Source organism: Phocoena phocoena, chromosome 18 (assembly GCF_963924675.1).
Source record: "Phocoena phocoena chromosome 18, mPhoPho1.1, whole genome shotgun sequence".
NCBI classification, from domain to species: Eukaryota; Metazoa; Chordata; class Mammalia; order Artiodactyla; family Phocoenidae; genus Phocoena; species Phocoena phocoena.
Genome location: NC_089236.1, coordinates 77549558 through 77574527, shown reverse-complemented (window position 1 = coordinate 77574527; position 24970 = coordinate 77549558).

The following is a 24970-nucleotide window of genomic DNA, read 5'->3' as shown; positions in this document are numbered from 1 at the left end:
TAGAAACACACACACACACTCACACTCACATCCACCCCACACCCACACACAGGTACACATACTCACACATGTGCATGCATGCCCCCCAAAAGCACACACATGCACACTCAACCACACTCAAGCACAGGTGTGCACGCGCACACACACATACACACACACACACACACACACACACTCAGGCTCCCCTGGAACATCTGGTCGCACGTCTTTAAGAAGGTACATTCTTCTCCCTTCTCAACATTTGCAAGCCATATTATTTGGTTTTTTTCTCACAAGCTGTTTTCGTAGATGGCTGCCTTCATTCTCTCCCTGGTTGCAAAAGCTACATTTCGGAGTGCAGGAACCGACAAGAACAGAACACTGTGTCTTAAGTGAACTCACCGCAGACTTTTTACAACATTGCTATCATCAGATCGCTTCCTCAGACTGAAAGAATTCCTGCCAGTTCTGATACGCCACTGAACTGTGGTTTTTTCTCCTCTTGCAGAGAACACGAGGGGCAGTCTGACAGAGTGCACATCGTTCTGTATCTATATGGTTGCATGTAGAAAATATGTTTGCAGAAATATATACAGTGTAACTCCAATATTCTCATTCATTAGCTTCAAGGTAATATTTGCAAAGTTTTCTACTTTTTGTTCAACTAGATAAGTTTGGTAAAACTGTATGAAAGTATCATTTTTTGTAGGTGACAGTGATTGAATACCATCAATTTTATATGCCTTATTATTAAAAATAAGCTTCCATGCATTGGAAATGTCAGATAGAAGGAGAGTCTGACTTTTGACATTATTGTAAGACGTGTGACAATTAGCTTGAGACAAAGCATAAAACTTTAAAAAGTATTCAGTGAATTAAGCTGAATTAAAATAAGAATATACGCAAACTTTCTACACAAGGACACTTATGTTTAATGACAAGCCATTTATATGGCACAAGCAAGCATGTACTTTATTTTTCATTTATTTATTTTTTTGGCCGGGCCATGAAGTAGGCGGGACCTTAGTTCCGTCACCAGCGATCGAACCCGTGACCGCTGCAGTGGAAACGCCAAGTCTTAACCACTGGACCATCAGGGAATTCCCAAGCATGTACTTTAGTAGAATATACAAAAGTACAGTATATATTTTGAGCAGATATTCACATTTAGGGAAAGGGCAATATATTTAACTTTATCATGTTCTTGAGATATTAATAAAATATGGCAATGTAGTCACACAGGCAAAGTATACTCCTGAACAGGAAAAGCTCTTTTGTAAGTTTCCTATAGTATTTTCATCAGAGACCCAGAAAGATAGGTCAAATAAGAACCACAGAAAAAGCAGATGCATAGTACTATAATTTAACGGAAAAAAACGGTAGTTTCATCTTTCTTGTGTGAAGATGAAGTTTTTTTGATTTTAAGTGTTACTCCATTACCAGATTGCGTGTGAGTTTTTCTTATAACTGGGAAGGTGTGTAGACTTTTTTTTTTTTTTTCGGTACGCGGGCCTCTCACTGTTGTGGCCTCTCCCGTTGCAGAGCACAGGCTCCAGACGCGCAGGCTCAGTGGCCATGGCTCACGGGCTCAGCCGCTCTGTGGCATGTGGGATCTTCCCGGACCGGGGCACGAACCCACGTCCCCTGCATCGGCAGGCGGACTCTCAACCACTGCGCCACCAGCGAAGCCCCCGTGTAGCCTTTTTAACCCTACTTTTCAGCTAGCGGGCTGCTCCCAAGGTCAAGTTGTCTGAGGAAACACCCAGAGCTCACAGTCAATTGTTGGCATGGGTCAGTGGCTGAAGGACACAGGTTACTGATCCCCTGGGACAGAGGGATGCTAGGACTCAGCTTCTAGAACTGTGGTGAACAAACCTTAGATGCACCTTCGTCATTTCATTTCTGAGAAGGAAAGTCAAATTGTCACTTAGCTAGGCATTTCCTGACACTAATTCTGCACATATTCACATCCTACGTCTTTGGGCTCCAGGTGGGGTGTTGACGGTCATAGATTTTGGGTTCTGACCACTTGAGTTCGAGGTCCTTGTTAGCTGTATGACTTGGGGTGAGTTATTTAGCCCGAAAATTAGTTTCCTCCTGTTGGAGTCCTGACAATCTCTTATCCTTAGGGCTGATGTGGGAGTTGAATGAGAAAACTCCTGTAAAGCTTTTAGCAGTGAGCACATCACCTGTGGAGTATTCGGTCAGTGTTTTCTGGGGAACACTGCCACCGAATTACTTTCCATGCTGGGACTTTTAACCCCATATCTCAGGCCTTTGGCAATAAGGAAACAGTTCGTTTCCGGCTTGGGAGCAAAAACGGTGACTCCAACTTTATGACAGGAAATACAATCCAAACAATACGATTTTTCCCCCCACCCAGACTCAAGTTTCCTCCTTGAGATCACTGTGGTAACCTTTGCTGAATCTCCACGGGCACTTACAACGCTGGTTTCCAAAGGCTGGACCCGTGAGAGCACCCCGTGCGTTCCAGTAATGCCTACTTTTTGAATGTCAGAATTATCTCACCCAAATCGTTCAAGCCGGGGCTCCAGCCCTCGACTCTATCACTTTCTCTCCAGCGGACACATCCCTAATGAGGTCAAAGGGAGCATTTGGATGCCAGAACTCATTGGTCTGGCGTAAGTGTCATAAATCTCAGAGTTGAAGGGCACATTCGATGTTATTATTCGAATCCCTTCACTTTGCAGAGGGTGGAACCACGACCGAGCCAGCGGAGGGAGGATATGTCCGGTTGTTTCCCTGCAACTTGGCAGAGTTTAACTACTACGGTCTGAACCTTAGAGGAGCAGGACCGGGTAACCAGCTCCTCTTAACAGCTGTAATCTCCTTAGCCTGATGTGCCCTTACTGTGAGGGTGGTCGTTCACAGGAGAAAAGGGAGGAGGAAGCTTCCTTCTCTGTACAGTTGTTCAAATAAAAACATAAAACCCCAAGACGTGGCAGGGTCCCCGTATGCAGGCGCTGCTTGCCATCTTGTGCATCGTCTTGCCGTTTGTCTGACCGGCTCAAGGGCGGGCTGGAGCGCTTCTGATCTGGTAGTTCCCCGCGCATGATCTCATACCCACTTTTGCCTTTTGAAGTGTCTGGCTTCCAGTCACCCGGAACCCCGTCTGCATGTGGCGTGATCTTTCTGGCAGCAGTGCAAGCAACTTCCCTCTGATGTGCTGTCGCAAAGCAGCCTATATCCAGCCTGGTCCCCCAGCCTCAGTCGTTTGGATTTAGTCTAGGTTCATGTTTTCATGGCGCTCAGATCTGGAAGCCAGCCAACAGAGGAAACATAAAACCCATGCCAACAGCAGACGTTCAAAGATGTTTTTTACCTCCTTCTCTCATCAATACTTTAAGGAAGCATTCATTTCATACTTCTTTTTCTTTTTTAAACTTCCTCTGGGAAGGTTAAAAAGGAAAGGGCTTATTAGCGTTTAGCGTCTGAATTCCTTGTTACCTGCACATCCAGACCTCCGATGATATGCCCACAATGCACTTGCCATCTGCGTCAGGAAGATTGTTACAGGTTCCAACATTCAGCTTGGATAAAGTGACCAAAATCAGGGAAGCCAGCTGAGGTTTATCCACACGTACCTAAAAGAGGCTTCTTATTTATTCAATAAACATTTAAACCAAAGAAGGTTTAAATGTTTATTGAATAAATGAATGACTGATCTCCATAGTCATCTCGCTGCTGTGATTGGAGACAGACTTAATTCACACTCTGCATGCTTATTTCAAATATCTGTCTGCAGAGAATTTTTCTTTAAATACACATTTTTATCTTGGAATAATTTTAGATTTTCAGAAAAGTGGCACGCATCGTTCGGAGAACTTCCTTAATGTTAATATCCTGTGTAACCATGGCGTGTTTGTTAAGACCCTGACGTTAACATTGCTGTAATACTCTAGACTTTATCAGCTTTTACCATTTTTTAAACTAATGTTCCTTTTCTCTTCCAGGATTTAATTCAGGATACCGTATTTTGTTTAGAAGAGGTTGGGTGTTTTGTTTTTTTGTTTCCTCCCTCATAAAATTAAACGAGCAAAACATCCCCCCTAAGAAAATAGCAGTTGATGAATTTTATTAGGGGTTGGCCGGATTATTCTAAGAAGGGCCAGATAGTAAAGTGAGACTTTGTATCCATGTGCCTTTGCCGTTGCAGTGCAAAAGCAGTCACAGTAAACAAATGAGCATAGCTGTGTTCCAATAAAACTTTATTTGCAAAACATGAGGTGGCCTTATTTGAGTTTCAGGCAACAGTGAGCTATGATTTAACATCCAGCCTGGTGTAATAGTCACTAAAACCTACCTTATCTCATTGTTACTGAAGTGTTTGGGGTCCTCCTATGCCCTGGAGCGAGTGGGCCCTGTGCTGAACTAGCTAAATAGACCCCCCTCTCCTGTGGTCCAGACTGAAGGTGGCAGAATTCTCTTTACTGAAGGATTCTCTGTCTACTTCTATCTACATCCAGAAATCCTCTTCCATAATAGCAACAGAACAGTCATTATACAAATTTAAATGGCCAATTCATGATTATTGTCATGCCCTAAGGGTGTGAGTTAATACCTGCTTGGGCTCGGGGATGCTTTTGAACAAAGGGTCTGGTGAATCTAGCTAATCAATTCCATTTAACTGAAATTTATTTCTGTAAAATTCATTTACCTTTCATGTAGTTATGTTTGGAGGTTACTTCTTTGAGAAGCGTGCTATTTATTCTGAACTGTTAATCTTTCTTTTTTTTTTTTTTGAATATATTCTTTGGAGCACTTTTATTCTTATTCTTTGGAGCACTTTTAGGTTCACAGAAGAATTGAGCTGGAGGTACGGAGCGTCCCCATATGCCCCCTGCTCGCACAAATGCACAGATTCCCCCACTGTGCCCACTGTGATGGCTCATTTTATGTGTCAACTTGGCTGGGCCACGGGGGCCGAGATCTTTGCTCAAACAGTATTCCGGGTGTGTCTGCGAGAGCGTGTTGGGTGGGATTACCATTTGGATTGGTAGACTGAGTAAAGCATGTTGCCCTCCCCCATGTTGGTGGGCCTCACCCAATCACTTGAAGGCCTGAATAGAACAATGGCTGACCTTCCCCAAGTAAGAGAGAATGCCTCCTGCCTGACTAGTTTTTAATTGGGACATTGGCTTTTCCTGCGTTCGAGCTTGCTGGCCTTTGGAGTGGAACTTACAGCATCTGCTCTCCTGGGTCTCCAGTGTCGACTGCAGATTTTCATAATCATACCTCCATAAACATGGGAGCCAATTCCTTATGATAAATCTCTTTATGCATCCACATTCTATTGGTCTTGTTTCTCTGGAGAACCCTGACTAATACATCCACCATCAACAACCCCGGCCAGAATGGTACAGCTGATGGACTTCTGTTGACACATCATCACCCAGAGTCCATACTTCACAGGCGGGTTCACTCTTGGTGTTGTGAACACCAAGAGTTGGGGTTTGGACAAATGTATAACGACATAGAACCATTCACTCCCTTCAAAATCCTCTGCGCTCTATGTATTCATCCCTTTCTCTCCGCCTCCTTTCAACCCTGACAACCACTGATCTTTTTAGCTTTTGCCTTTCTCCAGAATTTCATAATTGGAATCATGCAGTAGATAGCAGTTTCAGAGTTTGCTTAGTAATATTTAGGTTTCCTTCAAGTCTTTCTGTACCTTAATAATGTTCTTCTTTTTAGAGCTGAATAATATTCCATTGTCTGGATCTACCAAGTTTATTTATTCATCTTCCTACTGAAGGACATCTTGGTTGCTTCCAAGTTTTGGCGATTATGAATAAAGCTGCTATAAACATCCATGTGCAGGTTTTTGTGTGGACATAAGTTTTCAACTCCTTTGGATAAATACCAAGGAGTGTGATAGCTGGATCATATGGTAAGAGTATGTTTAGTTTTGTAGGAAACTGACAAACTGTTTTCCAAAGTGGACCATTTTGTGTTTCCACCAGCGATGAGTAAAAGCCCCTGTTGCTCCACGTCTCCACCGGCATTTGGTTTTGTCTATATTCTGGATTTTGGTCATTCTAATAGGTATGTAGTGACATCTCATTATCGTCTTAATTTGCATTTCCCTAATGACCTATGATGTTTATGTATTTTCATATGCTTACTTGCTATCTTCATATATTCTTTGGTGAGGTGTCTGTTCAGATATGTTGTCTGTTTTTAAAGCTGGGTTGTTCATTTTCTTATTGTTGAGTTGTAAGAGTTCTTTGCATATTTTGGGTACCATTCCTTGGTCAGATGTGTCATTGGCAAATACTTCCCCACAATCTTCTGTGGCTTGTCTCTTCCTCTCGACGGTGTCCTTTGCAGAGCAGTGGTTTTTAATTTTAATGAAGTCCAGCTTATTCATTGTTTCTTTCTTGGTACATATTTTTAGGGATGTTGTCACCAAATCCAAACTCATCTAGATTTGCTCCTAGGTTACCTTCTAGGAGTTTATGGTTTTGCATTTTACACTTATTTCTATCATCTATTTTGAGTTAATTTTTGTGAAGGGTGTAAGGTCTGTGTCTAGACCTACGTTTTTGCATGTGGATGTCCAGTTATTTCAACACCATTTGTTGAAGAGACTATCCTTTCTCCATTGATTTGCCTTTGCCTTTGGCTTTATTTGTATTGGTCTATTTCTGGGCTATGTATTCTGTTCATTGATCTATTTTGTCTGTCCTTTTGCCAATACCACACTGTCATAATTGCTGTAGTTCTATAGTAAATCTTGAAGCTGGGTAGTATCAGTCCCCTGACTCTTTTCTTCTTAAATATTGGGATGCCGTTCTGGGTTTATTAATTTTTTAAAATTTTGTAAGATTTTGAGATATGGATTCTTCAGACCTATCTCTTTTTTGTGTGTTATAAGTAAAAATACATATGGCTTTTAATTAATACACATAAATTCCTTGGAAATCGTTACTTCTTTTCTAGGCCCTAAGCCCTCCCTCTATTTTGAGCTTCCTTGGAATTCACTTAGAGCTTGATTTTGTTTCATTTTTCCTGTCAGGGAACCATGTGCACAATGCTGTTATTTGGTTGTTTTAAAAACAAGTCTCTGTAAGCTTTTAACGCCCCAGTTAGCATCTGTAGGAGCCACAGTTTGGGGTCTCCATAGCTGTGGAAAATGTATTTCTCAGAGTTACAAGGTGTGGTTTTTGGCATGTTCAGTAAAAAAACAAACAATAGTAAAAAGGAATTTCTAAGAACATTCTTTCACCTATGAGTAATCTCTTTTTATTTTGTGCTTGACCTGTCTAAAAAGCAATTGATCCTCCTAGGAATACCCCCAGGTTTCACGAGACCCCGAGGAAATTGCAGTTTATGACAGAGCTAAAAAAAATTGGTGAGCGTTGATATTACAGAAGAAGGAATTGACAGCTTCGCTTTGTGATGGCAGCCTGCTTGATGTCTCCTTCCCCTGCCTTGTCTGTGGAGTTTCCTGGGCCCAGGAATGTGACTGGGAAAATCAAGCAGACTAGAGAATGTCATTGCTAGTGGTTTAACACATCCTTGTCTAGAGTAGAGTTTGACAGACTGATTGGTGCAGTCATTATTGGAAAGAAAACTGGAGATTGTCCATTTGGGGATTAATGTTTCATTTTAAATCAGTGATTTTTAGCCTAGTTTTTTTTTTTTGAACCCTTTGGGAATCTCCTGGAGGTTATGGATTGGGTCCCTAGAAAAATACACAGTTACACAAAATTTTGCTTCCAGTTTTTAAGAGATTCAAAGACCCTCTGCACCTCAGAATGTGAGCCCATCTTTTAAAATCTTACTTTTGAACTTATTTGAAGGGTGTATATCATATATACCACGTAAATTTTTCTAAGTTGTGTTTCCTGGTTGGATACTCTGTTTACTATAACAGTTTTGCTTCAATGCTGTAAACCGAGAGTGAGCCAACTGTGGCCCCTGGGTCTGATATGGGCACCCATCTGTTTTTGTAAATAAAGTTTTATTGGAACATGGCCCCGACCATTTGTGTATGCATTGTCTACTGCTGCTTTCGCGCTACAAAAGCAAAGTGAATAGTTGGGAGCGAGGCTGCAGGGCCTGAAAAGCAGAAATTATTTACTATTTGGACCTTTTTGGAGAAACCTGACTGACTCCTGCTACCAAGAGTGAAATCTTGGAAAATGGAATTTATGGTTTTTCATTTAATTCACATCGATAGTTAGCTATATTTGAAATATTCTCCGAATCACAGGAGCTTAATATTTCTGTAGCAGGGTGCTTAACGAGACTTTCCCTGTTATCTCAAAATCTGGACCAAGCTTCCAAGCTGAGACAATGATCACTCATCCCCCAGGGTGAGAACAAGACCCCCCCCAGCCTCACCCCTGCTCCACCAGAGACCTGCAGTGGCTCCACTCAACTTTCCCTACACCCCCTGCTCTTGAACACAGTCTAGTAGATAAATGAGTGCAGTTCTAAAGGTCGCCGTTGTTTCATATTAACGGGGTATCGTGCGTGTTTACCTTCCTCACCTTTCTGCCGAGAGAATCCAATAAGAGTATGTACCGTAGCACCCAACCCTCACTCTTAGCCGATGCTGCTGCTTCTACTTCTTGTATAAAAAGTAGAAACTCACTAGGGGAAAACGTAGGGTGGTTTTGAGAGTTGCATTCACTCTTTTCTTCAGCCAGCATTCATTGGGCGGCTTCCCTGTGCACTACTCTGAGTGTGGCACCAGAAGTAGAAAGACAAACAGACAGTGGGACTGTCGTGCAGCTGGTGGCCGAGCCTGGACCTCCCTTCAATCTTCTATGAGGAAGTATGCTTGAAGTTGAACCCGGGTGTTGAGAGGGAGCCCTGTGATGTGGGAGGGGAGAGGGCCCCAGGCTGAGGGGTTTGCCAGCATATTCGGGGGTGGGGATGCGCACAGTGGGACCCAGAGGATGCCCAGGGTACCGGGCGGATGCAAGGAAAGTTTGAGTGTGACCCTGAGGCTGGGGAGTTGTGCTGATCTGAACGGTTCCCCAGAAATTCATGTCCTTCTGGAACTGTGAGCTTGGAAATAGGGTCTTGCTGATGTGATCAAGTTAAGAGGATGTGGATTAGGTTATGCCCGAATCCAATGATTGCATCCTTGTAAGAAGAGGGAAATGTGGACACAGACACATGAAAGGAAGGTGGCCACGTTTCAATGAGCACCAAGGATGGCTAGCAACCCCCGGAAGCAGGAAGAAGCTAGGAAGGTTCCTCCTCTCCAGGTTTCAAAGGGAGCCCGGCCCTGCCTTCACCTTGACTGTGGACGTCCACCTTGACTGTGGACGTCTAGCCTGCAGGACTGAAAGAATACACCTGTGTCCTCGTGGTCGCCTACTTTGCGGGACTTTGTGTGGCTGGGCAGCAGCTGCGCCCTCAGGGCCCCGTGTGTCATGGGACAGCTCTCCTAGCGGTGTGCTCGTATGCTCTGATTTGTGTTCTGTGAAGGTCTCCCGCTGCTGGGCGGTGAGGGACTGTGAGCACAGTAGGAAGAGGTGAGGAGACCTGGCAGCCGGCCACTGCCATGCCCAGGTGGGAGGGCCAGGGGCTCTGTCCACATGGTGGCAGCGGGACAGATGTGCCGTCGAGCCTGCAGACAGGAGCGAGTGGGCTTGCTACAGGCTGGCAGATTTCTGGGGGACAAGCGTGAAGCCAGGAAACGAGGCTGCCAAGGTCATCTGGGGAGTCCTGGGAGAGCTGCGGGCGGGAGCGGGGGTAGTGGAGGGAAGGGGATGGTGATGGCGGTGGGGACAGGTGAGCAGAAGGGAGGGGCTTCCTGGGGTTCTGGCTTTAGACACTGCATAGAGGGAGGTGCCGGTTACTGAGCCGAAAGGCTGGGGTGACCTCAGGATGGAGGGGAGAGAGAGAGAGAGAGAGCGTTTTGCCCTCGACTTGTCAATTTCACGTCTGGAAAAGTCCGGGAGGAGGTGTTGTCACTCCTATCTCACTCCTCCATTTCCAACCTAATTTTTTTTTTTTTTAGTTTACCTTAGCTACTTTAGATTAACACTTTTCTGTGGTCCATCTTGCTTATTTACTGAGTTATCCCCTCTTTTATCATGCTTTGCTTCATTGCACTTCAAAGATATTGTTTTTTTTTGTTTTTTTTTTTTTCAGATTGAGGCTTTGGGGCAATCTGCATGGAGCAAACCTATTGGCACCATTTTTCAAATAGCATTTGCTCACTTGGTGTCTCTGTGTCCCATTTTGGTAATTCTTGCAATATTTCAAACTTTTTCATTATTATTATTGTATTTGTTATGGCACTCTGTGGTCAGCGACCTTTGATGGTACTAGCACCCCTCGGGGAAGGCTCAGAAGATGGTTAGCATTTTTTAGCAATAAAGTTTTTTTTCAATTAAAAAAAACTTAACGTATTTCTTTTTTTTAGACATAATGTTATTGCACACCTAATAGACTACAGTCTAGTGTAAACATAACTTTAAAATGCCCTGGGGAGCTTCTCTGGTGGCGCAGTGGTTGGGAGTCCACCTGCTGATGCAGGGGATGCGGGTTCGTGCCCCGGTCAGGGAGGATCCCACATGTCGCGGAGCGGCTGGGCCCGTGAGCCATGGCCATTGAGCCTGCGCGTCCGGAGCCTGTGTTCCGCAAAAGGAGAGGCCACAATAGTGAGAGGCCCGCGTACTGTTAAAAAAAAAAAAAAGAAAAAAACCAAAGCCCTGGGAAACCAAAAAAATTCTTGTTTTATTGTGATATCCGCTTTATGGCAATGGTCTGGAACCAAACACCCAGTATTTTGAGGTGTGCCTGTTTTCAGGTTTTGTTTTTCAAGGCTGGGGAACATCTTTTTCTCATTCTTAGCCCTGGAGAAGACAAGCACATGGTGATATTCATGGAGACATAGCATTGGACGCAGAGCTTCTAGCTTTGGGAGAGGTGGGACTTTTGCCCTCAGAAGATCCCCCCTAAGGTAAGTCGGCAAATCACTCAGTGAAACGGCCCAGCTGCGGAGGGCAGGGCTGATCAGACCTTCGGGTTCAGGCTGTCCAGGGTCCAGCTGGTGCTACGGCATAGCGGCTTCCCTGCACCTCTGCCGGGCCGGGCCTCACCCTCCTCCAGGCCCTGCCCATACACTCATGCTCACTGTTACTGCTGGGGACCACTGGTCACCTGCTACTGCTCTGTCCTGGATGGGTCAGGGCCTGTATCCCACCAGCATCCCAATTCCTGGGTAGCTTTCCGAACAGGAAGTGGAAATGGCTTCTTCTTTTCTTCACTGTGCATTTTTAGTGCAATGCATAGTTAATTTAATTTCTTAGTTTCTTATAGTTCTCTGTCTCTAGGAACTTTGGGGAAATTTACCTGAGTCTTGTTTTGGGGGATATTTGAAGGATCTGACCTGCTGTACCCCAATGCCCGCTCCCCTGAGATGTCAGTCCAGCCCCAGTACAAGCCTCATCTGGGGAGCATCCCGTGCTCTGGGCCTTCAAAGGGTGCAAATAAGACGCACTGCTTTCTGTTGCAAAAATCTTAACTTCAGCTTATAGCCTGATAGAGCATCAAAGATGTTTGCCATTTCGTGCTTGAGTACCACTGTATCTCCGGACATCCAACACCTGACCACTCTTATGGTCAAGACAGGATTTCAGTGAAGGACCTTATCACCAGGACGAACCTTCCTGAGCTCTCTGGGTGCCTACAAATATGTATCAACTCTCTTGTCACAATCAATAGTCTTCTATGTAGAGACAATAAGGAAAATGTGTACTTCTTAATCCATTGATTTTCTCCAGAAATTTACTGATCACATAAAATGAAGTCGAGCAAAACATGCTACATTTGACAATCATTTTTAATGTCTGTGCAATCTTCCTTTTTTTTAAAAAAAGGGGGAATATTTTGGTGCTAAAGCATTTCGCGAGTTGCTAGGCACCAGTTCGTATGTTGGTGTAACACAACGCAGAAGTTTTGACAGGACAATTGTCCTCCCGAGGCAATCATTATCCACGTAGAGCAAACAGTCTGGGAATGCCAGAAATTAGGGGGCTTCTCATTTTTTGACCTAGAAGGGCTGATCCAGACTTGTTTATAGACCTGAGCTGGATGAGTTAACATGAGTAGTAAATAGCGTTCAGAAGCATTTAGCCTGCTAGCAATTACATAAGCAAAACCACTGGATCAAAACAAACAAATAAAAATATTGTTTTGGTGTGTGTGGGACCGTACTGCACAGTTTGAACTCCTTGCACTGACCCTATAATTAGTTGTGACTGCCCCTGACGTGGAGGTACCTGCATGGGGTGGGAGGAAATGGTTTCACCAACAGACAGTTGTCATATTTGCATGACCTAACTTGACCTCACTTCCCAGAGAGGAGCTCATTTGGACAAACTACATCCCCCGTGTGCAAAATCTGAATTGGCAAATGCAGTGAAACTAACAAAAACGTAACAATCCATGGAGAAAGAAAGTCCAAATCAATTTCACAACAGGAAGAGGTGAGAAGAAGGAAGCGTTGTCAGTGTGAGAAACAATGAACTGGGGGAAAACACATGGGACTCCAGCCCCCTCGCCTCAGCCTCGGTCAGACCGCGTGTCCCTTTTGAATGTGCCATGAGCACAGAAATATGAACGTGAAATACGGCAAATTGGTACCCTGTGTTTCTTCTGAACGGCACAGACTTTTTGTTAGGATGGGAATCAGTCTATGAAAAGAAATCAATCTGTCAATATGTTCTTGTTTTTCTCCACCGGCAAGAAACTCAGCTGATTTTGAAAAGCCAAAAGGAACCCAGGCTGCCTTTTAGAATTAAATGCCCCCAGGAAGCTTAGCCTTTGGAGGTCACATTTTCTTAAAAGACAAGGAGAGCTCCTTAGCTTGCCTGGTCATGAGGAGGTGGAGAAAGCAAGCCTGCGTTGATGAGATGAGCTTCCTCTGGTACCTTGGAAACGGCCCTGCTGCCCTCTGTGGAGGGCGGGTCAGGCAGGGAATCCACAGGGGCACGTGTGGGTGGGAGGGACATAATTCTGCACCACAAGAGATACCTTGGGGATGCAGGCCAACAGAGGTCAGAGCATCTCCTTAGCTCTCTTTCAAGGAGCTCTGTGATTGGTAAATAGACTACTTGAAAATTACCAAGACCCCCTCCCCTGCCCCGAGAGTTTGGGGAGTAGAAACGGGACAGGGTACTCTAACTCCCATGCAGCAGTTTATTGAGAAAAAAATGTAGCCTTCATCTGTCTTCTGTCTGTAATTCCCTCTCCCCATGAGCTCCTTTCCACCCTGGGCTTCTCATCTTGAAGGAAGGAAAAAAAGGATTTATATCAAGTTGTAGGGTATTCTTGCCAAACCTAGTAGATTCAATTGTTCAAAGCTCCTAGGTTTGTGTAAAAAAAAAAAAAAAAAAAAAAAAAACCAAACAAACATGAAAAGCAAAACCCTAAAACCTCCAGCAAATTTGAAATACACAGTCAATGAGTGACAATATTTATCTTTTGGAAAAGACCTTTAAATAAAGACTCAGAGGAAAAACAAAAGAAAAATAATCGTTTGGTATATTTCCCCAACATATTGGCTTTTTAATTGTCAGTATATGCATTTTTGCTTCCGCCAAGAAATCTGCATCCCTGCTTCGTCCTGAAGATTGAGCCTCACCAGGCAAGTCTGTTACTATGGCAAACGCTTTTATCGGAAGACGAATGCAAATGAGAGGAACTCACAAAATGTACGGTGAAAACAGAAAGGCAGGAAAACATTCTTGGTTCTTGGGTCCGAGCCTTTGAAAGGAGGCGGTGACAATGAAATATTTAACAATTACTTACTGGGTGAGCAACCTTACTGTAGGAACCGTAGGAGGTACAGGGCAAAAATGGATCTGTTTCCTGGTCTCAAGGACCTTACATTCCATCCGGGAATGCTGATGTAATCACAACAGACAGATGAGCCCCTTAACGTAATACACATGTGATGGACTGGGTGCTACTGGAGCCCAGATAAGGGAGCTACGATGGGCACCGTTTGCTCAAGAAAGGCCTCCTTGGGGAAGGGGTCTGTAGACTTTGTTTTTTAATGGTGGATGGTGTTGGATGGGTCAGAGAGAGTAAGGGTTATGGAAAAGTTCAAATGTATACTTGAGGGTTTAGGGGGTTGACTAAAATAGGGAAGCTGTGAAGGAAAAAGTTGGGATCCCAGATTTAAAAGATAAATGAGTCTACATTCTGGGGGCTCCTTTTGAAATGCTAAGGGATTTGGACGTTATCCTATAGGAAAGGGATAGATACTCAAGATATTCGATGGGTTCTGGTTTCCCAGTTCTTTCAAAATAATGACAACTGTTGAATGATGACCCTTGGGCCACCTTCCCCCGCTGGGGTCAGGCTCGGTGAGTCCTAATTCAGCAGTTCATCAGCTCACCATCCAGTTTTGCTCTAGTTTCTATTCTGAGGTTGGCAAACACTTCCCTGGAGTGTATTGTACTCTCTGTTTCCAGGCTACCCCTCGCGTAGCTCAGCCTCTCCAGAGTTTAGGCTTTCTGCCAACAAGCCCCAATCTGTCCCTAAATCAACACTCGGTGTCTGCTGCAGTATCTCCCCAAAGGTTGCTGCCCACCTGCTTGAACCTGCTGGTTTCTAGGGTTACAGGCTCATGCCGGGCTCACTGCCGTGGGCAGGGCCGGGCTTCTGGGGGAATGGCTTGCACACTTCACGTACACTTGACCTGCCTTCCAACAATCTTCTGGCTGCTGCCCAGCTCTCCAGACTCACATTTCCAAGTGCTAGAAAGGTCCCAGCTCCATCACCCTTCCCTAGCTGGATGCTTAGACGTAGTGGATACACTGTCTCCCGCTGGAATGTTGGCTCAGCTCTTCCCCACTCAGCCTATCTCCTAGCTAAGCAGACGTGGGCAAGGAGTAGGATCTACAAAGCAGTGCCCTAGAGCATTAAAATTGCCATTGTGTAAAATATATCAAAAGAGTGAAAAAAAAGGAAGAAAACTAGTTAAGAGAGTTTCAGTGTCCCATGAGGTGAAAAGATCTGGGCTAGGGAGGTGATACTAGACTAGAAAGGAAGGGTTAGATATGAGATAGATGGGAAGATGGACCAGGGTCGGTGACTCCTTGACCCTAAAGAACAAACAGAGGGGAGTCCAAGGTGCCTGAAGAGTTTCTGGTGTGGGAGGTGGAGAGGATGAGGGTGCCGTTCGCAGAAATAAGGAAACAGAAGGGACATTTACCATCCCTATTTAGGGATGGGTGGGTTGAATTTAAATACTCAAGTAAAAATGGAAATTTTCCTCAATGTCTTGGAGGGAGAAACGTTGCTAGTGGGTGAATTTGCTAGTGAAGAAAAAAAAAGGAACAAACTGGTAAGAGATAAAGGAATTAGCTTAGGGAAATGTTCATATTTAAGAAGAAGTTAGAGAGAGGAAGAGGAAGAAAAGTCAATAAAGTGATAGAGAAGTGAGAGCCAAAGAGGTCACGATTGAACCAAGGCAATTCGGGGTCACAGAAGTCAAATAAATAGCTCAAAATTTCAAAAGAAATACACTAGTCATGTCACACGATCTTGAGGAGTCGCGGTGAATGGGGAATAAATACATAACTGGGAGAGAGGAATTCACGACTCCTCATTGGTGCAATTTCCCTCTAGTGGTGGCAACAGAGCCAGACTCAGCTAGCCAGGAAGCCAATAATTATAAATAATTCTAGAAGTTTGCAGCTAGATTTGGGTATGAATAAGCAGCGATCGTTGAGAAATTTGGCAACAACAGGAATGAGGGCTTCTGCACACTGTGGGCGAAGCATTTACAGAGACTGAAAAGATGCAGAATAAAGAGGTAGTTGTTTAGAAAAGGGGAAGGAGATGGGGTGCAGTTCTCATGCCTCTCAGCCGGTTTTGTAGATAAGTTAGAGACGAAATCACTTACCCGGGGGGGTACGGAGGACTGGGAACTTGAACTGAGGACAAATGATGGGGAGGGTCATTAATAGCTTATGGGTTAAGGAGAAAAGGCAAGTACAAGACATACAGGAAGTCACAGTGCAGTCGTAAGGGCCAATTAAAAGGAGAGAACATGCAGTTTTAGTGAGTTCAAACAGCTCTGTGAGAACAAGGCAGTGGAGCCCAACAGCGGGATGAAGGAAAGCAATGAACTTGACTCAGAGGTCAAGTTCACTGGTAGTCATGGCTGAAGTTCAAGGGCGAAGGAAATCCAGGTTAGTGTAAGTTGAAGTAGTATCATGGGGTTTAGGGCTTCAATATATGAGTCTGAGAGGGGCATGGTTCTGTCCCTACCAGCTTCTTGTCCTTTCCTGTTTAGTCTGGGCCAAGGGCAAAGTCCAACTTCAGAGAATCCTACCACAGTTGCTTCAGCGCATTCCTGAGTGAGGCCATGGCATCCCTCTAGGAAAGGGGATGCTAGGACACGGTGATGTGGAGGGTGGACATGGCAAGCAAAAGAATCCCTCCTCCAGGGGAGAAGCAGCGACAGACTTGGGCGGGAGCAGTGATGCGGCTGAAACGTCACCGGTACAACCCTGAACCTGGTTTATAACCTCGGGAATAAATGGCGACCGAGGATTTGTTTACACAGCAGAGGGGAGCTTGAGATCTGTGGACATTTACAACTTTCTGAATGTGTAATTCCTTCAGGGACAGCAAAATAACCCACTATTTTCCAACGTTATTAAATATTGATAAGTAGGAGATGGGCTCTCTTTAAAAGCGGAGATTTTTAAAAGGAGATTTCTGTGTCGTGGGCCACAGATTTGAGAGAATCCCTGACCAGTGAGAATGAGAACATTTAAAATGACACTCTCCCCTGGTCCAGCGCTTTTTTCCTATTTATTCTAAGGGCCTAATCTTCCTGGGCTTATGTCTTCATGCAGCTATGTTGAAATAAGTGGCATTTAGCTGTTCAGCGTGATGAAGTGCTAAATGTGGTTTGTGCCAGATTTAACTGCCGCTACAGATGACAGCAAGGCTCTGTCCCTTGGCCTGAACTTGGACTGCAGCTTGGCTGATTCCGCGGTTTGGTCATTCTTGCTACGGCTGCGGATCACTGCAGGATTGCTTTGATTGGTATCGACCGTGAAGAGAGCTCCACGGAACGGTTGGGCTGGACCAAAGTCTAGTTCAGATGTTCAGTTGAGCTACAACCATTGTCTAAATGTATATTTTAAAATACACATTCCAAACAAAAAAGAACGACGAAGGAGAAAGCATCGTGAAGAAAATCTCTGTGGTTTCTTTCTAAGCAAATCAAACGAGGCAGTAGAACGTCAGCGCTCTTGAGCAGGCAGGTGTTCCTTGAGTGAAGAGCACAGTACTGAGAATCCTCCTTCCTTCCTGCGTTGCTGGAACAAGCATTTATTGACCCATCTTGACCATTTCCTCTCTCTTGAGTAAGCCACCCGAGCTGGTGTGAGCTATGGACGGCCAGGCCTCGCTCACATCTCCCCTGTGTCCACCACCGTGAACTTCCTCTCGCTGTCTTCACGGCTCTTACCTCAGTCTCCCCCTTGACCACATCCCTTTAAGCTTTTTCCCTTTCACCTTTTCCTTTCCCAGCTCTCATTCACTAACTCAGAATCATCCCCCTTCCTCCCTCTTCATTGCCAGGTATCCCACCTACAAGGGACCCCGGATTCTTGGAACCGAAGACCTGTGTCTTCTAGTCTATGCCCTCTAGAGACACAAAAATGCACTTACGCTGTGCGGACCACTGGCTTTCCAGGCTTCTCCTTCATACCGTCCGGCAAGCGAGTCTCCACAGCCACGCCTACACCATTCTCTGTTCCTTCACTCCCGTGCTGGGAATGCTATCGATCAAGTTACAGAAGCTCTTGGGAAAACCTGTTGGTAGCACATCATAAATGCAAAATGACAGCATTAGCTTATGTGCTCTCTTTTCCCAACTAAACCAAGTCTTGATTAGCTAAGATCTTCTACTTTAGTAGTTAGATCACTTCCACGTTGGGCAGTGGGGGTAAAATGATAGCAATTCTATAGGGAACTTAGAGACACGTATTATGACATCATCAGCAACGTTCCCCAGGGTTCGAGTTCTGTGGTCTTGGGTATGAAAAATACATAAGGCCTCTGACGTTCCTCAAGTTCCAAAGCTGTGCAAAATTTCCAGTTTAAATCTACAAGATCACAAACTTTTTACTCTTTCTAGAGAGTACTACTTTACATTGCTAGTGTGCCCTTGAGATTGGTTGCTGCCATTCACCAGTCTCATGAGTAAGCGTTCGGTGCCAACATAATACACATGAATGGGGGTCATCAGATGGCCCTACGTTGCAGAGAAACTTGGTAAAGCATCAGTCAGAGGGTTCTGCACACGAAGACCCACCTGTCTCTACGCTCTCCACCCCACATCCCTGGTTCTCACACAAGGAGTAACCATATCCCTGCGCCAAAATGGAATTCTCAGGCCCCAAGGGCAGTGCTATCGGGATTCTTGAGGGTCATCACACAGTTCTGGAAATTGGACCCTGAGGTCATCCCAGCCCCCAAAACCATCTTCTGCTCCATCAATTCACTTCCATCTGGGAAGAGAGCAGAGAGGAACCCAGACAGGGAACGTCAGAGCTTAGAGCCTAGCAGAGAGGTTGAAGATTAAACACGCCATGAAAATGTGATAAATGTAGCAAAGGGTAAACAATGCAATGGAAGTACCATCACTGAGGTCCCTAAATCAGCTGAAGGGGTCAGAGAAAGCCCTGGCCGGGAAGGGACTTCTAAGTGGAGGACCCAGGAGTGAATGTAGGTGGCGAGCAGCTGCAGAGACACCGGCCGTAGGTGAAAGTGGCGGTGGCTGGCTCCAGCTGGGACAGTGGTGCTGGCTAAAGAGACCACAGACTTGGGTTATGGTGCATGTGTCCAGCTGAGGTTGTGGCCGTGGGTTTCCTGTGGTACCAAGGTACCCAGGTGTGGGACATCCTCTAGCATCATTCAGTATCTTCAGTACAGGTGCAGATAAGATGGAAATTTGGATTCACTTCCCCCAGATCATTTTCTAGGCAGATTTGATGGATTGAAACCGGGGCAAGGAGTTTAGCCTATTGGGAAGAGAGCAGCTGAAGTTATTGACAAGAGAATATAAGCTGGAAAGTGGGAACGTGAACAGGGAGAGAGATGATGGTGAGGGGAGAAGTGGAGCTGTAACTGGACTGGTAGGATGGAGGAGGGTGAAGGGAAGTTGTTCTCAGGGACTAAAATGTCTCATTTTAGTGGCAGAGCAATTTCAGGGAGTAACAATTAGAAATGAGTAAAGAAACCACATAGTCAAAGTCCTGATGGCTTGTCTGCACAGACACTGAATCTTATGGGGGCTGTGAGATTTGTTGGTGAGGAAGACTATGACCCAGTTAGCAAGACCCTCAGCAAAACCCTTCAGAAGAGTCATGGAGGCAAGTCTCAGAGTTGGGGGATGTTCCCATGGCAACTACGTTCCAAGTGCTATCCTGGTGGCTTCAATAGACTAAAAAAAAGACAGATATAGTCCCACCCTCACAGGGCTTCTATTCTTGTGGGAAAAGATGGACAATACTCAACATGCAAATAAAATAAGGAAAACGGGGGAAAGTGGCCGCACTTTCACAGAGAACTTGAATAGAGTGATGTGATTGCAAGGGCCTGAAGAGGGACCAGTGAGTCTGAGACCTCTGTGGCACGAAGGAGCTGGAACGGGTGAGGCTCCCATGCAGAGAACTTGGCCATCCCCTGGCGGGCTGGGCTGCCCTCCTTAAACCGTGGAAGATTTGGATTGCTTCGATTTTCTCTTTGATGTAAGGACGTAAGCACTTCCCTGACCAGGATTGCTGGATGCCTCATACTGGTCCAGTGCCCCTTGTTGGCCTGGGTCCCCCACAGGCCGAGGATCCCAGCAGCTAGGCTGGATTTCACGCTCAGTGGAAACAGCGGGGTATGGCCTCTCTCCGTATCATCATCCTTCGTTAAAATGAGGTAGACAACACGCTTGGAATAAAACCAGCCATTCCAACCTGCGTGTGTGTGCAGACTGACCACTTACAGATATCTAAAAAGACCCTTTCTGGAAGTTAAAAAAACGTGAAGGTGTAGATTTCATTTATCATCCCCTTAAGAGTTATCTTTCTAAAAATGAAATCCAACTTTGTCCCATCCCTCCTGATGATGGGATCAAGTCCCCACCCCATGGCGTGACATCTAAAACTTCCAGGCTGGTCCCATCAATCTTCCAACCACTTCTCACTGTGCATCCTGACCCCCATGTTTGACTCTTTGTAGATCAAAAATAGTCAAGTGTTACCAATTTCATATTAGCAACCAAATGGTTGTCCCTTCTTGTCTATAGTTTTTTCTTTAATAGAAATAATTTTATCTGGGTCAGTGGCTGCCAATTAGAAAGACTACATTTTGCAAGTGTGCTCAAATGACTGAGTCTGGCCAATGAGATGCAAACAGATGTATTGACCGACAGCCTCTAAGAATCTTACTTAAAAGATAGCTTGTTCATGTCCTTTGACATTTCTTTAGAGTCCCTCTATCCTGCTGCCTGGAATGCATTTAAGATTGCTGGAGCTCTAGCAACTCTTTTGGAACATGAGGAGAAGGGCTCTACCCTAGACATTATGGAGTGGTAAGCTGGAAGTAGGGTGAGTCTCTAAGGTCTCTGGTGGCTAAGCTACCATATCAGCCCTGGACAGATAGAGAATTTTTATTTTTTTAAGTTAATGTTATTTTCAGTGGAACCAACTCCTAACTGATGCATAATGAATTTGAATTATTTCTTTATTTGTTTGTTTTCTCCTTAGACTGAGTTTCTCAAAGGCAGGGGCTTTATTTTTAAATCTTTGTGTCCTCAAGCATCCATGAACAAGCACTGAGCATGGCATATATTCTACGCTCGATAATCTTTGTAGAGTAAAATATTTTGTTGTTGTTTTGAACAGAGTGATTCAGGAATAGCTCATGTGAATGAAAGACAATATTTAAGTATTCAATACTATTTAAGTTAAAGACAAACAGTCTCTCTCGAAGAATATCTGTAAGCAAATAGAAAAATTGATGAAAATGCAAGGTGTAGACATTCTTCACACGAGGCGATGTCAGTACATATCAAAGCATAACAATATTTGCTTTGATTTTGTTAAGCTCACCTAATGCAATTCTCTCACTCTGAGACTCAGAGGACTGGGGCCAATGAATAATAAACAAGGTAAATGGTCAACAGACACTTTTGGTGAAAGATGGAGGAATAGGAATGCCAATTGGTGAGACACATGACTCCCTCCAATAATTGACTTTGATGGGGCTTACATGTAAGTAAAAGCTGCAGACCCAGCCTCAATGGGAATTTATAATGTCTGAGTTTAGGTAATGCCAGCAACCAGTCTTTCCAAAATTGAAAACGTTAGAAACTCTAAATCTTCCTTCTGTGAATTATGGCTTCCTGTTAACTGCCAGGAACATTACAAGCTCTGCACGTAGCAGACTATAAAATTATTATAAATCAGAAATCAAGCACACAGCTCCTCAGTAACCAAATATTATTGGACGCTGCAGGCTGCACCCAGTTCAGTTCAGTCTACCCGTCATGGGCATAATAATGAGATTACAGCACCCCCATTTTCATCCAATATGAAAAGTTTATTAGTTCAACTAAAACTATCAAAATCATCAATTTATAAATCCAAACACACGATTAGAGTGAAGGAGCTCTAGTAGATATTAGGCTCAATGTCTAACTCAACAATACTGTACAACCCCAGTGAAGTTGGATGTACAGTAGGGGATCAGTTTTGCTCCTGCAAATGAAATCACTAGCAATCAAATATAATTTAGTAGCACAAAAGACAGATGGCAGGCATAAGAGATCTAATTCACCTCCTCTGATCAAGGAAGAGACAGGCGTTCAATTATTGTTCCATTCACCAGGAAGCAACTTGTTAAAGAAAAGCTGTTTGCACTAGTTAAGAGACTGAAATGTAAAGGTGACCATGTCAGAGTCACATGGCAGAAATGGAAATGGATGGAGCGAGAGAGCCTGAGATTCTGATTTGCTACATTCTCCTTCCTGGCTGGCTGGGCTTGGGTTTGGGCGAGCCATTGGGCTTCTCCTGGGTGGGCTCAGTGTTTTCCTGTGTTAAATCAGACAATAATGGTAATAAAGCTGCCAACTTGAGGCACCCCATTGGTTTCCCAGGGCTGCTGTAGCAAAGTATCAATTCTGCAAGTTGGGCAGCTCAAAACAATAGAATTTTGTTGTCCCACAGTTCTGGAGGCTTCAAGTCCAGCATCAAGGTCTCAGCAGCCCCACGTCTCTCTGAATGCGTGAGGGGAGGGTGGAGTGTCCCCGCCTCACCGCGGCGTCCCCCAAGGTCCTTGGTGCTCCCGGCTCATAGAGGCGCCTCTCCAGTTGGTGACCCATCTTCACCTTGTCTGCCTCTGTGTCCCTCTGCATCCTCTCTTCTTCCTATAGAGACACTTGGATTTAGGTCCAGTATGACCTCATCTTAATTTACCTAATTGCATCTGCAAAGACCCTATTTCCAAATAAGGTCACATCCTGCGGTTCTGGATGGATGTGAATTTGGGGAGCACATCGCGTGGGTTGCCCTCAGGAATCCGGGTAGTCACCTGCACGTGAGCTGCGAGGACCTTTGCGATACTGGACATTTGTGGCCACCGATTTCTACCCATTCTTTTGGCCTTGGCAGAGCTGACAGATGGCAAAGGTCACCGGGACAAAGCAGTCGGTGGAACGGAGCCTCCCTCAGCGCCCTTCCTTCTTTCTGGAATCTCAGATCCTCTGGTTCTGGCTGCCTTGGTTGCTCTTTGAATGATTTTACACTGATGTTTGGTTTCTGTTTTCGTGCTTTAGTCAGCTTTCTTTTTTTTTCTTTTTTTTGCGGTACGGTACGCGGGCCTCTCACTGCTGTGGCCTCTCCCGTTGCGGAGCACAGGCTCCAGACGCGCAGGCTCAGCGGCCATGGCTCACAGGCCCAGCCGCTCCGCGGCATGTGGCATCTTCCCGGACCGGGGCACGAACCCGCGTCCCCTGCATCGGCAGGCGGACTCTCAACCACTGCGCCACCAGGGAAGCCCTAGTCAGCTTTTATGGTTGTTCTTGGAAGGGTTGTGCTTTCAACAAGCTCCTCTCCTGGCTGGGAGCAGAGTCCTTATCTTTGCAGCCTGTCCTGTCATCTGTCTTACTTGTAGCAGGAGATAAAGAGGTACGTCATTAAGTTTACATACGACATCTCCTCCGGCTACCATAATCTCGGGACTATTTCTAATCTACTAGATCTGGCAAAATAGCGCTGGTACCTTCAAAAGTTCTTTCATCATATTCCACTGTCTGGGTGTGCCCCCTTCTCACAACCAACCCTGTGAAGTCATTAATGTAGATATTACATCCCCATTTCAAATACAGATAAATTATGATGCAGAAAGTTAAATCACTGTGCCAGGGCTTCTGTGAATAAATGAAAGAACAAATCACCCACGCTTCCCAACTTCAAGCACCTTGCTGGGGGAGGGGTTGTTAAATGACATCATCAGATGGACATTTCCGCAGATCTTAATACAAGTTTTATGTGAAATTAGATATTCACACATTTTTCTCCTGTAGCATTCTACGTCTGTATGTGTCCACTTAGTTTAGGAAGCACATAACAAATTAGATAATATTAGTCTATTTGGTTAACTTTCGGAAGCTCCGGCTTCCATTGGGAACGATCATTTATGCCTCTCCATAATTCAATTGGTTTTTGAGCACTTTTCTCTTTTACGGTCTGGGTAACCCAAGTCTTCTGGGCTAATGTTTCTATCTTGAGCCTACCTTTCTTGTGATAGTTGTGAATGTAATCACAGCAAATTGACAGCTAGTCATTTGACCTTTCTGCCTCATTCAGTTTGCAAAATAGTGACAATTAAGCCTTTTTTAGAAAAGAAGAAAGAGAGGGAGGGAGGAAGGGAATACATCAAATATTCAATTTTATCAGAGTATGCAGGAACGGTCATGTCACGTTAAATGTAAAAGAACTTTATATATACATGATGTTACTATGTGAAAACACTTATAGGGACTAACATGTTAAAAACGGTATGTAGTCATCATACGAGTGCATTTTAAAGACAGGAAAAAAAAGGTCTTTGATATTTAATGACACTTTTCCTGTTGTGATCAGAAAAGAATGGTAGTATTCAAAACTGGGTGGGTGGATCTTGCGGTTCATGAATGTTGGGTGTGAGTAACATCTCACGTGATCTGTGCCACGGGCAGATTAAGCGGTCCAAACACAGAGGATGAAAAGAATCATTAATGCACATAATCAGGTAACGTAGGAGAAAACCCAAACCACACTCCATTTTGGTTATCATATTTTTCTGAAGGATGGGCTGGGACCTTGATTTACACACGTACTCAGATATTTATTAATCACCTACTGTATACACAAAGTAAGGCCTTTCCTTTCTGGTTTCTTCCTTAGGTTCATGCCTTGATTGATCAAATTCCCTTACCAGCAGACTACTGTTTCTCTGTTGTTACCTGTCTCCCAAGCTCCTTTATAACCCAAATGAAAAGTTGATAATGTTTTATTTACATTTTGACTTTTTAAAATCGTGTCTGTTTAATTTTACTGAAGGCACACATAGTTTTGTGGTGTACTTCTCCTTTAAATTTTATTTTTCCTGATTGTCTCTCTGTAATGGAGATCCAAATAATGTGTTGGCTTTTTTTTTTTCTTTTTTTAAGAGGGCTGCTTCCTTACTAACAGCCAATGAGCTAGGTTTATCCCCCGTTTTATCGATTTTGTATATTGAATTATGGAATGTGCTAGTAACAAAGATATAAAGTGAATGAGAAACGTAAAATCCATTGAAGACAATGAGAAAGTTGGATTTTTGGTAGGCACACACTGGTTTTGGATTAACATGCAAATGGTAACCAGGAAAAATTACAGATTCTTATTGAATTTGATACCAAATTGTGTGGTGAGATTTCAGGGCTGTAGAG